We start from the raw sequence: 14411 nt of genomic DNA on the forward strand, positions 1-14411 counted from the left end.
ACCATGGGAAGAATTAGAGTGGAGAGACAGTATAGTTTAGAGGAGAGTGAATTCATAGGCTGTGATTTTTCTGAGGAAGGCTTTTAATCAATAGTCATCTTGAAAACCCAGTTTGTACCTTCTTGAGCACTTACGCTCTTTTGAATGTCCAGTGCCTTAACACCAGAAAGTCCCAAATGAACCTGGGCAAGACTAATGAAAGCCAACTCTGACCCCCATTCCCAGCCTGCTGTGACTGCTACAATCAGGCCCTCAGGTCCATCGTTGACAGCCAGCATAACTCCTGGCACCCTACCTTTGCTTCCCTCTGCCTCTCAGGCTGCATTCTTCTATTCCTACATTCTCACTGGCACATCCACACATTTCCATGCAAGTTACATTGTTGGTCTCTTATCCTGTATGACAAATCATTCCCAGGTATACCTTTAAAATGGAAATGCCACATTGCATTTCTTAACTCCAGTTGCAGGCATTCTCTTGCTGTATCTTCCATTCCAATTTCATTGTCCTACTTGGCACTCAGCTTTAGGGACCTTCAGCATTCTTGGGGTGTGAGAAATTTCCATTTCACACATAAGATGATCTCTGTGACCTTTCAGGCACTTGCCCTTCAGAAATTTACTCCAGTCATCCTGGCCAAATGACATCCCCCCCACCCCTCCTTCCAGCTTGAAACCTGATTTCCACAAAGCACCTAATTAAACACAGGCAGGTTTGGGTATTTTTCTCTCATCAAAAATCCTCATGGAAAATGGGGGAAGGGGGAGAAAGGCAGCATATTTCCTACTTGCTGAAGAAATGGCATTAACGTTGCCCACCACCAGGAAATTTCCTCCACTTTGACACCATCCTCATTCCTCCTACCCCCCAACACAAATCCTAACCCAACCCCTCAACGTTACACTGTCCCTGTGCCTTTATTGTATGGGGAACACTTAATGCTTTGGGCTTTGCTGCATCCTAGCTTAGCAGGTGGATGTGATGGCAAATAGGAGGCTTGGCATCTTTTTTGGATTTCTGAACATAACAAAAATGTCAAACAGATTTTAATGAAAGGCTGTGTGCTTCTGGGTATTGACAGGCTGATACGGAATCCTAATTTTTAGATGTCTTGTTCTTACACTTTTCAGTATGCAGGGGTAAGTGCTAGGGAGAAGGTTATAGCAAAAGCTCAAGGAGCCCCCAAATTCACCCACAGCTAGAGCTTGCTTCTCCTGCCCCCTACATCACAGGAGTTCCATACCACTGTTTTCCAGAAAGTAACTCCCCTTCTGGGAGTTTCAGGGTGAAACCTAGGAGCTACTGTCATTCAGCTGCAGTGATGCCCAAGTCCTAATTTAGAAACCAAATTATTTCTCTTCCTCACCCGTGGAGTTTGGCCTCCTGCCTTTTGCCTCCACCCTTCGAACAACTGTGGAAAGACAAGGCAGCCATCCCCCTTTGCCCTTATAGGGAAGGTAGCCCACTCAGCTGACAGAAGGGCTGCTGCTGGGAGAGCAGCTATCCTAACAAAAGCAAGAGAACTCTTAGAGGCTGTGCATGGAGGGAGGCTGCAGTCAATCACCTTTAAAGGGAAATCATTCCGGCTTTTCCAGAAAGGTTTGGCTGAAACATGTTCCACGCAGACACTGGTTCAGGATCACTCTGTGGGCACAGGTTCTTGAGCATGGATTTGAGAGGGACCTATCACAGCTGCATGACAAATAAAAAGAGGCACCAGAAGAAGAAGATACATTGTGCGAGATCAATATATGTTTAGGCATCTTTAGAAGCCCCAAATCCCACTGTTAGCACTTCACTTAAATATCTCCAGGCTTCTAGAATTTAAAAGTTTGAAGGGCCCTTAGCAATCACCTATATCAATGCCATCTTCTGACAAAAAAAGACATTGAGAAATTTGCCCAAGGTCACATAGATCGTTGGTACTTGGCTTTCTTTCTTCTCTTTTAAGCTACAAATCTAACCAAGAGGGGTGACTCAAATTCCTAACATCTACCTTATTTTGAATAAGTTTCTCAAGTAGTTTTCTCTGCTAAGGGACAAATGGGATGCCTTAAGGGCATTCAAGAGGAGGGAGTAGCAATGACCTGAGTCCCTGTGACCTAGGGAAGAGCCCAACTGACTTGAGAGAAGTCATTCTACCCTATCCATGCACATCATAAAAATGAGTTCACGAACCCAGAAGATGCAAGAAATTAGGTAGTTTCTTGAAAAATGAAACCGGACTGGGCAAGTAAGAATTTGCATAAGCCTTCTTCATCATTCCTTCTGGATCCTAATACGTTATCTAAGCTTTATCCCTATGACCTAAGAATAAATGGGCTTGGGGAGGACTATAGGTCACTATGTTGGATGACTCTTGAATTTCATTAATAGCTCCATACCCAGAAGTTAGCAGATGATAAAAGGACAGCAAGTCAACAGCATGCTAAACAACAACATTAGAGGGGCAGCTAGGTGGTGCAGTGGATAGAGCACCACCCCTGGAGTCAGGAGGACCTGAGTTCAAATCCGGTCTCAGAACAGATACTTGACACTTACTAGCTATGTGACCCTAGGCAAGTCACTTAACACCAATTGTCTCCTCAAAAAACAAACAAAACAAACAAAAAAACATTAGCAAATTAGTGGCATGGAAAGCCAGACGAGGAATAGCTTGATATGTAATGGAGGTGAGAATCAGGAAATATTTCATGAAGAAAGTAGGATTTTTGTGGGGTCTTGAAGGATAGATAAGTTTTGGAGAAACAGGTGGGAGGGCACTCCTTTCACAAGGGGACCAGAATGTGCTCCAGGCAAAAAAAATAAATGGCAAGTCATATGCAAAGACAGAGAAACCAGTCTTCCTAATGAACACAAACTCAGTCTCCCTTTTCCATCCCCCTACTCTTCCATTCTTGTTCCCCAGAGACCTATTGGTCTTCAGTAATGGAGTACACCCCTTTAAAAAATAAATTGCCTCATGATTGGGCTAGTCATGACTTCCAATACCCCATGGTAAGCCTGAAGAATGAAGGGAGAGTGGGACATGAGAAGCATTTCAGGGGGACGGTGTTTGCAGCCCTGGCAAACTGCACAGTGAAGCTCCACAAATAACAGCAACAAGAGCAGATCAATGGGATGCCCTATTGACAAAACCTCAGCCTTAATGCATATATTTCACACATTTTTATTGTGTTCATATATGTTGATTCATAGCAGTTTTATCGATAAAAAAAAAACTCTGCACAAAGTCTCACACTATAACTGTCACCAAAGTTATTTATTGCTACGATAACAACAAATTTTATGTTAAAAGAGATTTGCAGTGTTAGGGCACAGCACTAAAAAGAGCCAAGTGCGATCTGCTCGCCGGGCCTGTGAGGACCAGAGTTCCCACCATCTTGAGATGGAAGAGTTCATAGGATTTAGAATTGGGAGGGACCTCTGAGATTATCTACTTCCCACCACTTACCCTCACAGTGAGAAAACTGAGATCTTGGGAGGAAAAAAGGCTCATCCAAGATCACACAAGCAGGAGGGAGAGAGCTAGAATTCCAACCCCAGTCCTTTCCCTTTAAGTCCAGGGCTCTCTCTACCAGATGACTTTTCCTTTTGCCATGTCACAATCTAGTAAAAAAAAAAAATTAAGAAAAGCCTAGCAAAAAAAATAGTGCTGAACTCAGAAATAAGTAAGAAGCTAGTTTTAAGTACTGATTATTAGATTTGTTGGTTGTGTGATCTTGGAAAAATGACAAAAATAACTTCTCTGAGCCTCATTTTATTCTTCTGCAAAATAGGGGAGATAATACATATTGTGCCTACCTCAAAAAGGTAAGATTTGTAAGGATCAAATGAGATAACGGATTTGAAACATTTTGTAAAATGTAAAACACTGCATAAATGTAAGGGAGCATTATTCCTGAAAATCCCCATTGCTGTAGGAAAAATCTGACAGACTCATCCCCTAATAGTTTAGGCTCCTTCGTGCAAAGAAATGAGCCGCTGCTAAAATATTTAGAAGTTAACAAAATGTTTATTTAGCCATTGCAGAGGAAGGATATTCATCAAGATATTTGGCAAAAATACTTCACTGATTCAGCTGAGCAGAGCTCCCTTGTATCTGAGTTGCCTATGATGGCCCATTGGTCAGGCATCCAGGACAGCTGGAGCTATGCACATCTTTGTATTCAGGCAACCAGGAAGCCACACCAACAGCCTGAACCTTAGTCTCCCTGAACCAGTCAACTCTCGAAGACACTTTCAATACCTTTTGAGGAAAAACTAACCTAACCTAAGTTCCCTGACCTACAATGGATGGCCCTTAAGATAAATGCTCCTAAAAAAATAAAAAAATATATATAAATGCTCCTACCATGCTCATGTACAAACTTGCATTATTATATTCTTGTATGTCTTCTAGTGTTTCGTGAGCATGGATTCTATGTGTAAGGTAAAAATAATAATTATAATTTTATAATATAATTATATGAATTGTAATTTTGTAGCATTTTAAGGATTGCAAAGCTCTTTACCTACTTGACCTCATTGGATCCTCACAGCAACCTAATCAGGTAAGTGTTACATATAGTATTATTATCCCCTTCTTACAAATGAGGAAACCGAGGCTCAAAGAGGTTAAGCAAATTGCCTGTGCTCATACATCTATTAAGTGTCAGAGGCGAGAATCAAGCAAGTCCCTCCTAACTCTAAGTCCAGCTACCATGTTGCCTCTCCAATATAAGACATAGAGGCACAACGTCCGCCCTCAAGTGATTTACAATCTAACAAAGGGGAGAGGCCCAGTACAGAAATGACTGTGATATAAAACACCATACAGGATCTGGAAGGAAAAGTCACTTCCCAGTTTGTAATGCATAAAAGTTTCATGAAAGAAGTGAAATGTGAGTTTGACCTCGAAAGATCATAAGATCAGGGCTGGAATGGGTCTCCAAGGCATTCGAGTCCAACCTCCTCAATTTACAGATGAGAGAACTGAGGCTAAGAGAACTGGATTAACCTGCCCAAGATCACACAGGCAACAACAAATCACCTCACCAGGATTTGAACCCAAGTCTTCCACATCCAGCACCAGGAATCCCTCCAACAACACCTCCAGCAAAAGGAGATGCCTCCACTTGAAGACTGGCACTGAAGGGGAACCCACTAATTCCTAAAGCCCTCTATTCCATGTAAGGCCAGCTTGGATAAGAAAATTTTCCTTACATATCGCAGAAATCAGTTTCTACTACTACTACTTCTACTAGCACTGCTCTATGGGAACAAGCATGGAAAGTATAAGCCATCTTCTGTGTGTTAGGCCTTCAAATATTTTATGACTGTAGGAAGTACTTCCTGAGTCTTCTTTCCAGCAGGCTAAACAACCCAGTAGAACTTGAGGTCCAGGTTGGTAAGGGTCAGTGCGTGTAGAATCATGATTGCCAAGCTGACTTTGAACTTTATTTGGTAGGTACAGGGAGCCATTAAAAGTTTCTAAGCAAGGGAATGACACAGTCATATGGGTGCATTAGGAAGATTAAATTTTACAGTGATGTGTAGGATAGACTATAAAGGGAATGGATGCCAAGAAAATGGTTTGAAGGCCTTTGCAATAGTTCAGGTCAGATATGACAAGGGTCTGAACTTGGATGGTAGCAATGGGAATGGAAAGAAGTGAGATACAGGAGATATTTTAATGGGAAAAAATCAATAGAATTTAGTGACTGAGGCTGTGTAGAAGTGAGAAGAAAAGGGCATAAAAGGGAGAAGTCAAAGGCAACTGAAGTTTGAAGTATGGGGCACAGGAAAGATGATGGTACTCCTGACAAATATGAAAGTCAGGAAGAACAGATGTGGGTGATGGGTTCAGTTTTGAGTACGTTAACTTTGAGGTGCTAGTAGGACATTTAGATGGAAATGTGATCCAGCACATAGTTGGAATCCATATATGTTAGAATTAGGGCCTTAGATATCATACAGGGAAACCAATTCAATTTACATATGAGAAAAATGAGGCTCAGAAAAGGGAAGGAACTTATGCAAGGTCACAAAGATCATTGGTCCTACTCTCTCCAACTGTCCTCAAGTGAGGACAAACTTGCCCCTGATCTTCCCCTCTCCTACTTGCTTGGAGGAATGGGCAACAGGTAAGTACTATTTATTAATTACCTATTACCTCTGTATCCGCTGATTTGAACCAGGGGTGTCAAGATAAAAATAAAAAGTCTCTGACACCAAGAAGCTAACAGCCACTAGAGGACTTGGGTGAGTGGACAACATGTACACTTACTTACACAGGTAAACAAATACAAAATAATTTTAGAAGGACAAAAGTACTAACAACTCGGGGGAGCTGAGGGGGCTCAGGAAATTCTTCACATGGGAAATGGCTCAACCTTGAAGGAAGTTAAGATATGATGATAAAGATGGAGTACATGGCTGACATAAAGGAGAATCAGTGCAGAGGTGGAAGATTGTGGTGTGAACAACATCTATTTCATGTGGACTGGGCTGGTTTTTCTCTAAAATAGCAAGGAGATTGTCTTCAGAATTTGTTTGGTCCATGGAATCAGGGCTTGAACCACTGGCCCTCATACCTCAGGTATGGCTTCTATCCACCTGAAGCATAAAAACCTTTGACTATGAGGAGCTGAATATCCTCAGGTTTGATGGAATCTCCCATGCTTTGCAAATAATGAAGTCTCTATGACTGGGCATTGCCATCTTGACAGATGGTAGAGGGTAACCCATAGTTAGACAACGGTACATGGATGATGATCCAGTAAAGGAAATCAAAGAAGAATCAGACAGGTAGGAGAACCAAGAGCACAATACTATGAAAACCAGAGAGAAAAAATAATATCCAGGAGGAAAATGTGTTCAATGTCAGATGATGCAGAGAGATCAAGAAAGATAAGGATTGAGAAAAGGCCATCAGATTTGGCAAATGAAAGATCATTAATAATTTGGGAGAAAGCTGTTTCACCCATCTCACCTTCTCCCTGTCTCAAAAAACAAACAAACAAACAAACAAACTGGAGAATCCACTTACAATTCAAAGTAAGCCATCATCCACTCCTAACTAGGGCAGTAGTTAGCACCTTCAAAGTGAGACAGAGAAGAAATACAATCAAAGATATTGCCAGCATCTTGTGCAGGATGGTCTTCAGACCAAGGCAAAAGGAGAGATTTTATGATGGCTCTTCCAAGGACTTGGCTTATCATTATACTAAGCTCTTAGCATGAGATTATCATCACTCCACAAACCAAGGCAGGCCATGGAAAGTGAAAGGAGTCAGGGGCTTTCTAGTAAGGGGTAGGGTCTCAATCAAGTTCATCTAACTTGTTTCTCACCTCTAATATCACAGGCAGAGAGGGATCAATTAGTTAAGAATCTGAAGGTTTCTATACCATCCCTGGACTCAAAGGACCTTAATTCAAATCCAGCCTCAGACACTTACTAGCTGTGTGACCCTGGGCAAGTCACTGAACTCCAACTGCCTCCAAAAAAAAAAAAGAAAAGATAAAAATAGGGGCAGGTAGGTGGTGTAGTGGATAGAGCATCTGCAGGGGGTCAGGAGGACCTCAGTTCAAATCTGGCTTCAGACACTAGCTATGTGACCCTGGGCAGGTCATTGTCTCAAAAAAGAATCTGAAGTTTTTTACACTGTAAAGTTCTGGGCAAAAGAGATTCCAGACATTGAGTGGAATGGGGATTGTAAGAGAGGGTGTTCCAGAAAAGGAATAGAGCAGGAAGGATGAGAAATACCTAGTGCAGAGACAGCCTATCACGAAAAGACTACTAGTTTTTTGGACTATATCGTCAAGTATAAGGATAGACGTTGGGATGGAAGTAAAATGTGATCCAAATATTGAACTTGAGAAGAGAGGGAGGGTGGTCTAAAGGTCAGTTAATGATTGAAACAAGGATTTGGACAGGGTTATATAGATGGGTGGAGTAAATCTTCTCAAAGAATAGAAGATATTGAGTGATAAACATGGGTTTGGAAGTGACAGTGAGAAGCAAGAAATATGTTTATTTCTCTTCTTGGTTTCAATGTTTTGGGGTGGCATAAGAGAAGAAATACCCAACATGAGAGATCAGGCATGTATTGACCTCTGGAGGCAGCCAGGTTTCTATGAATAGAACAGAAAATATAAGAGGAAGATATCTAGGATGAAGAGAAAAGCACCTCAAGGTGACAAGAAGCATAGTGCAAGTAAAAAGAAATTTGAACTTGAATTTAGAAGACAAAGGCTCAAATTATGATTCTTCTACTAGTCATATAGATTAGTCATGTAAGCATATAGACATTCTAGTAGTCATGTACTAGTCATAGAGTAGTGGTTTACATTTAATTATTTGTGAATCCTGAAGGGTTCACACTAAAAATTCTTCAATGATATCTTAAGCAGTAAATAATTGCCCAATTATTTTAAAATGTACTTTTCCTCTGTGACAAGTATGTACATGTTTAAAGCATTATAGCTTTGTTTCTGTGGTGATTCAAAACTGTCCTGATCCTGCACACAACAATTTTGTGTTCGTGCAATGATTACATCAAACTGTTACTTGCCTCTGAGCAGAACGTGTTCTTGCAGTTTCTCAACTTGTCATCAAATTGTTTTCAAACTACCATGAGGGGTCAACAATTGAGTGGAAATTGATTCCCAACAGATGGTCAGGTATATCCATATTCCTTCATTTACATTTTGTGCATCAAAATAGTTCCCTCATTCCCCTGTGTCACCCTGAAATCCTACCCTCCTCAGCTGTGTAATCAAATGATCAAGATGTTACAAGCATTTGCACTCTTGCAATATAAATGTTAAACTGAAAACCACAATCTCTGGGCATAAGCATTACAAGCGATCTTGAAACCATCATGGACCATCACAAAAGTTTTGCAGAAACAAACCTTGTATTGCCTGTCATTGCAGTATTAGGGCTGTTTTCTGAGTTAAACTTATCCTCTACTTATGTTACTACTCTTCTACATGGCAGATTCTCAAATTAACTGGTTGACAATAATAGTTTAGTAGTGTTTGAGAGTGTAGCCAGTGCACCAGTGGTTGGAAAGAAGAAATTACATCTGAAGAGATTCTTTCCTTATCAAAGTTAGTTTATATATAAACATTTTTAAAGGAAGTAATATGTGCAAGTGAACTTTAAGTACGTTTATCATTTTACATAGTGTTTGTTATTAGCCAGTGGAAAATAAAATAAATATTTTATATCATAATTATTCATTTTGTTGAATGGTTAGGCTAAAAACTACATCCATTTCCATTTCCCAACATGAGAACTTACAAAATTCTCCTGCTCTTTTCCACCACATATTTGTGTGAGCGAGCATTTTCACTTTACTCTTGCCTCAAATCAAAATACAGAAATAAACTTAATGTAGAATCAGATTTAAGACTCTATTTGTCTGGTATTGAGTCAAATATTGAAAACCTTTGTTCAAATAAAAAAAAAGTTGAACATCAAAATTAAGTTTACATATGATTACTATATTATGTTAAACATCTTCCAAGTTGTAACTTATTTCATTAAAATGTTATTTATATTTAACAAAATTTGTAAAATAAATGTTTAATATAGCCTTATAGATAATAGTAAGTATATGAGGTCTTTCTGGATTACTTCTTTTAATTCTTACAGAATGTCACACATAAAATATTCATAATTATTTTATAATTAGAGATTTATAATTTTATATTTAGAGTTTTATTAATTATAAGCAGAATAAAATTTTATAATTATAATTATGCAATGTAAATTTTAATTTGGAGCTTTTTTGGGCAAAAGTTATTATAAGCATTTCATGAATAAATCTAAAATATTATGAGTAGTATATCAAATTACCCTGGGGGTTCACAACACATTTTTTTTTGTTGTTGAAAGGGGTTTGGAGAACAAAAACATTAGGAAACACCACCTTCAATGTCACATAAAATAGTGGAATGAGTCCTACTTTGAATCAGGAGAGAGCTGGGTTCCAATCTTGCCTCCCACGCTTAGCATCATAGACACAGAGTTAGAAGGGATGCAGAGTCTGTCTAGTGGAGCTTCTCATTTTAGAGGATGAGGATTCTGAGGCAAGTTAAGTGACTTTTCCAAGGTCACACAGGTAACAATCATCAGAAGTAGTATTTGAACCCAGAACTTCTGACTCCAGAATTTTTTCCAATTTACTATGCTGGGACTACAGTCAAGTCACTTCCCCTCTCTGAGCCTCTATAAAAACAGATGGAGTGGGGGGAAACAGAGAGGATTGAGGAATAGTTGCTGCAGTCTCTACTTCACAGAGCTGATATAAGGTAAAGCAGGTACCTTACTTCATACTGCAAGGAACCCTGCATCATCCCCAGACCTAGGCTGCTGGTCTGTAGCTTCTGTCCTTCACCAACCCTTCAGAGACCTTTCATAAATCAGCTCCACACAAATGGACCATTCCTGCCTGCTGTGTTGGGCCTCCTGAGCCTCACAGGACACAACATCAGCACCCAATATGAGTTCAGCCCTCTGGGCAGGCCTTGAACAATTTAATCCCTGCCTCCCTCAACTAACCTCTTAATTCACTGACATTCTGCTTTGACTTATTGTTCAGTGATTAGCATATTCTTGCCCTCACACTCTCCCCATCCCAGTAATTCTGAAACTCTAGCTGTCATTGCACAAACCCCATTCCCTACTGCCTGCTCCCTTACTCCTGTCTTCCTCAGCCTTACCCCACAAATGTCCCACTCCAGATCTACTCACCCTTTCCACTGTTCTTTCTGAAATGCTTGCTCCATGGTTGAAGAGCTTGCTTTCATCTTAAGCCTTTTCTCACTCCATCTTCTGGCTCTCCCTGAGACCTGGCTTCTTCCTGCCAGTAGAGGTTCCTTGGACACCCTTTCCAGAACTGGTTATACTTTCACTTTTGCCTCCTGACTCACTGGACATGATAGGAGACTCAGAATACTCCTTGCTTCCTATTGCCACTTCCAGATTATCCTTCTACCACCATCACTTAATAACTTCTCCTCCTTTGAGATTTATTCAATACAAATTTTTCATCCACCAAACCTGGGTCACACCTCATTATCTTTCCATCCTGACTTCTGCTCTCATATAGGAGATTTCTTTTTCTTTCTTTTTTTTTAGGCTGAATGACTTGCCCAGGGTCACACAGCTAGTAAGTATGTGAGGCCAGATTTGAACTCAGGTCTTCCTGACTCCAGGGCCGATGCTCTATCCACTGCACCACCTAGCTGCCCCATATTAGGAGATTTCCACACACACATTGATACTTACTCAAGTACCCTAACTCCCCAATTTTGCAATCTACTCAGTTCCAATGACCTATTCCTCTATTTCATCAGAGCTGAATCTCCTTTTAATGCCCCCTTCTCTCTAGTCACATAGCTATTACCCTGATGGAGGCCCTCATCACTCACATTTAAACTATTGCAATAGCTTCCTGGATGGTTTCATCCCATTCTGATCTTCCACTCAGCTATCAAAGCAATCTCCCTAAAGCTCAGGTCTGACTATGCCTCTCCTACTCAATAAACTCTACTGGATCCTTGTCACCTCCAAGGTCAAATATCAAATGCTGTTTGACTTTTAAAGCCTTTCACAACCTGGCCTTGTTCCACCTTTCCAGTCTTCTTATATTTTACTCCTCTCCATATATTATATCATCAGCAACACTAGATTTCTTGATGGTGCTCTGTCTGCCAACTCAATACCTTTTCACTGGTTGTCCCCATCCCTGGGATGCTTTCTCTCCTTGTCTCCACCTCCTAGCTTCCCTGGCTTCCTTCAAGACTCAGCTCAAATTCCACCTTCTGCAAGAGGCTCCCTATTGACCCCCAGGGTTAGAGCCACAAGATATTTTGAGAAAAGAACTATAGAATTATAGATTAAAGCTGGAAGGGACCTTCAGAAGGTCATCCAGTCCAACATTGTCATTTTACAGATGAAGAAACTGAGGTTAAGTCACTTAACCAAAATCATATAAGCAGCAAATAGAAGAGCTGGGATTTGGACCCATCATCTGACAAATTCAGTGCTTTTTCCAATGTGAAATGCTGCCTTATAAATGTGAGAAGTTAGATAATCTTAGTTGAAATCTTTGCTCCACCGTTTTTCACCTGTGTGACCGGAAGGTAATTCAACCCCTCTGAGCCTCAGGATCCTTAACTATAAAACAGAGATAATAAAGTATATACCTCACAGATCCATTGTGAGGAGGTAAGACAATGTGTCTATATGACCCTTATGTCAGAGACTCTCATGACATGAAAGGAGCTGGTATACTTTGGGGATTTTTCCCACTCTCTTGAATCATTTGCTCCCATCCAAGAAACTTGATATAGCATATACAGAGCATACGACATCCACTGAGGTCAATTCCCTGCTTATAAGCAGGTGGTTAATAAGATTGAATAAACTTGTATTTGAAGGATAAAAACAAACAGAAATTCTTAAATAAGCAACCATTTATCCCAAAGATGTATATACATTGCCATAGTCCTGAGGGTTCTTCTGGTGGTGGCCCTGATCCATAAAACCTGTCAGGATTTTTGGCTCCTTGTCACTCAAATTGGAAAGGTTGGGAGTAGAACTATTTCTCTCTCTACAATTGCCAAACAATCTTTATAAATAAATAGCACAGTTACATATGTGAAACTACTCAATCTCCAAAGAGTCATCTAATGCCTGATGGCAAAGAATCTCTTCAATATTTTCCTTCCTCTTCTTTCTTTTCCTTTCTTAATTGTTCCCTCCTGCACTCTTCCCCTTCTACTAGTCCTATCTTACTTTCTTCACCAACCAGATCCATCACCATACATATTCCTTGAGGCTGACATTTTGTTTTTCCCCAAATGCGCAGAGGCAACTATCCCAGCACTGGCTACCGATGGTCAGCACCAGGTAAATCTTAAACTACATACACATACACACACACACACACACACACTCACACATATTTGTGTATATGTGTGTATGTCACATACTACTCAAGGTAAAATAAATGCTGCCTAGTTCGAGCTGTCAATCAGCAAGCAACAGGTCTTTCTTAAGCATTTTCCATGAATGAGAAAAAGGCTGAAGCCTGTGATCCCATTAGGCAAGCACACCCTAGTGCCCATTCCCCTATTATCATTCCTAGCCCCTTCTCCAGACAAGATAAATAAATTGAAGACATAAATTTAGGAGTCATTAAAAAAAAAAAAGATTTGGATGAGTGTCCTCCTCTGGTGAAATTCCTGACTACTGAATAACTTAAAGATTCGAAATACAGCAGAAAATCATTCTTTGCATTTAATTGTCTTCACAAACTTAGAAAAAAATAAACATCCTCAGTGGGTAGCATTAAATCATAAAGCAAAAGTATAAGTGCAAGTATAAAAGTATAAGTATATTTTTATATTTTCCTTTGCAAGCCACTGATAAGAAGCCTATCTTCTCTATGAAGACTTTTCTTTTCCCTCTGACCTAATTTCTCCTTCTTCTAGACACACAGCACTATTACTTCATAGAGGACTTAAGTACCTGAGGGTTCCTAAGTTGCCTCCTGAAGTAGACTGTAAATCCAAGGGTAGGATCCAAATCTTCTCTCCTTTATCCGACAAGGTCTAGCACAGAAATGGACATATCACTGAGATACAGCAAATTCTTGCTAACTGAATGGAACCCAAATGCAAACTTGACTCCATAAATATACCCATGCACCTTTATTTCCTATTGTTTAATGGACCATTGGTAAGCCACGACCTTCAGTTAATCTACACAATGACTATCACTATGTTACACACTTGAGTTTTCTCCTCCAAAGCTGTAGTACATGTATATACAATATTCCCATGTATAAATAGAGGGGATGGGGTATACAAGTCTCTTTTTATAAGGCAAATTTGCCAAGCAGCATATAAAATACTGTAGGTAGAGGGTCATTCAAGAGAGAATCTTAAATAATTGACCTTAATGGTAGAGTAAGGTGATGATGTGGGGGAGGAGATAAAAATAAACAAGGAAATGTGGTGGCATGGGAATAAAAGTCACCTAAGCAAATAAAGAAAGAAAACCAAGGATATGTGTTTGTTTTGCATTCAACAAAGGATTAGCAGGGCATTTCTTAAACCTTTATTGGGGGACTCCAAATTTATACTGTTTAAAAGAAAATGCAAGGGAAGATTTCTGTTCAACACTAGCAACCCTCTTTCTGCACATCTTTCCTTTTATGCAGTTTTGTTTCAGTGATTTGAGCATGTTCTAATTTTGTCATTCAAGCCATCTGACTTTCACTGCTCTAGACAAACAAAACCTAATTTAGTCTGAGATGTTTTAAGTCATAACAATGACGGATGGCCAAGGTTCAGGTGTGTTGGAATATTTAAATACCTAGTCTATATTTTTCTGATATAAAGACGGGCAG

This window comes from Vombatus ursinus, unplaced genomic scaffold (genome assembly GCF_900497805.2).
Source record: "Vombatus ursinus unplaced genomic scaffold, bare-nosed wombat genome assembly UNPS02014786.1, whole genome shotgun sequence".
NCBI classification, from domain to species: Eukaryota; Metazoa; Chordata; class Mammalia; order Diprotodontia; family Vombatidae; genus Vombatus; species Vombatus ursinus.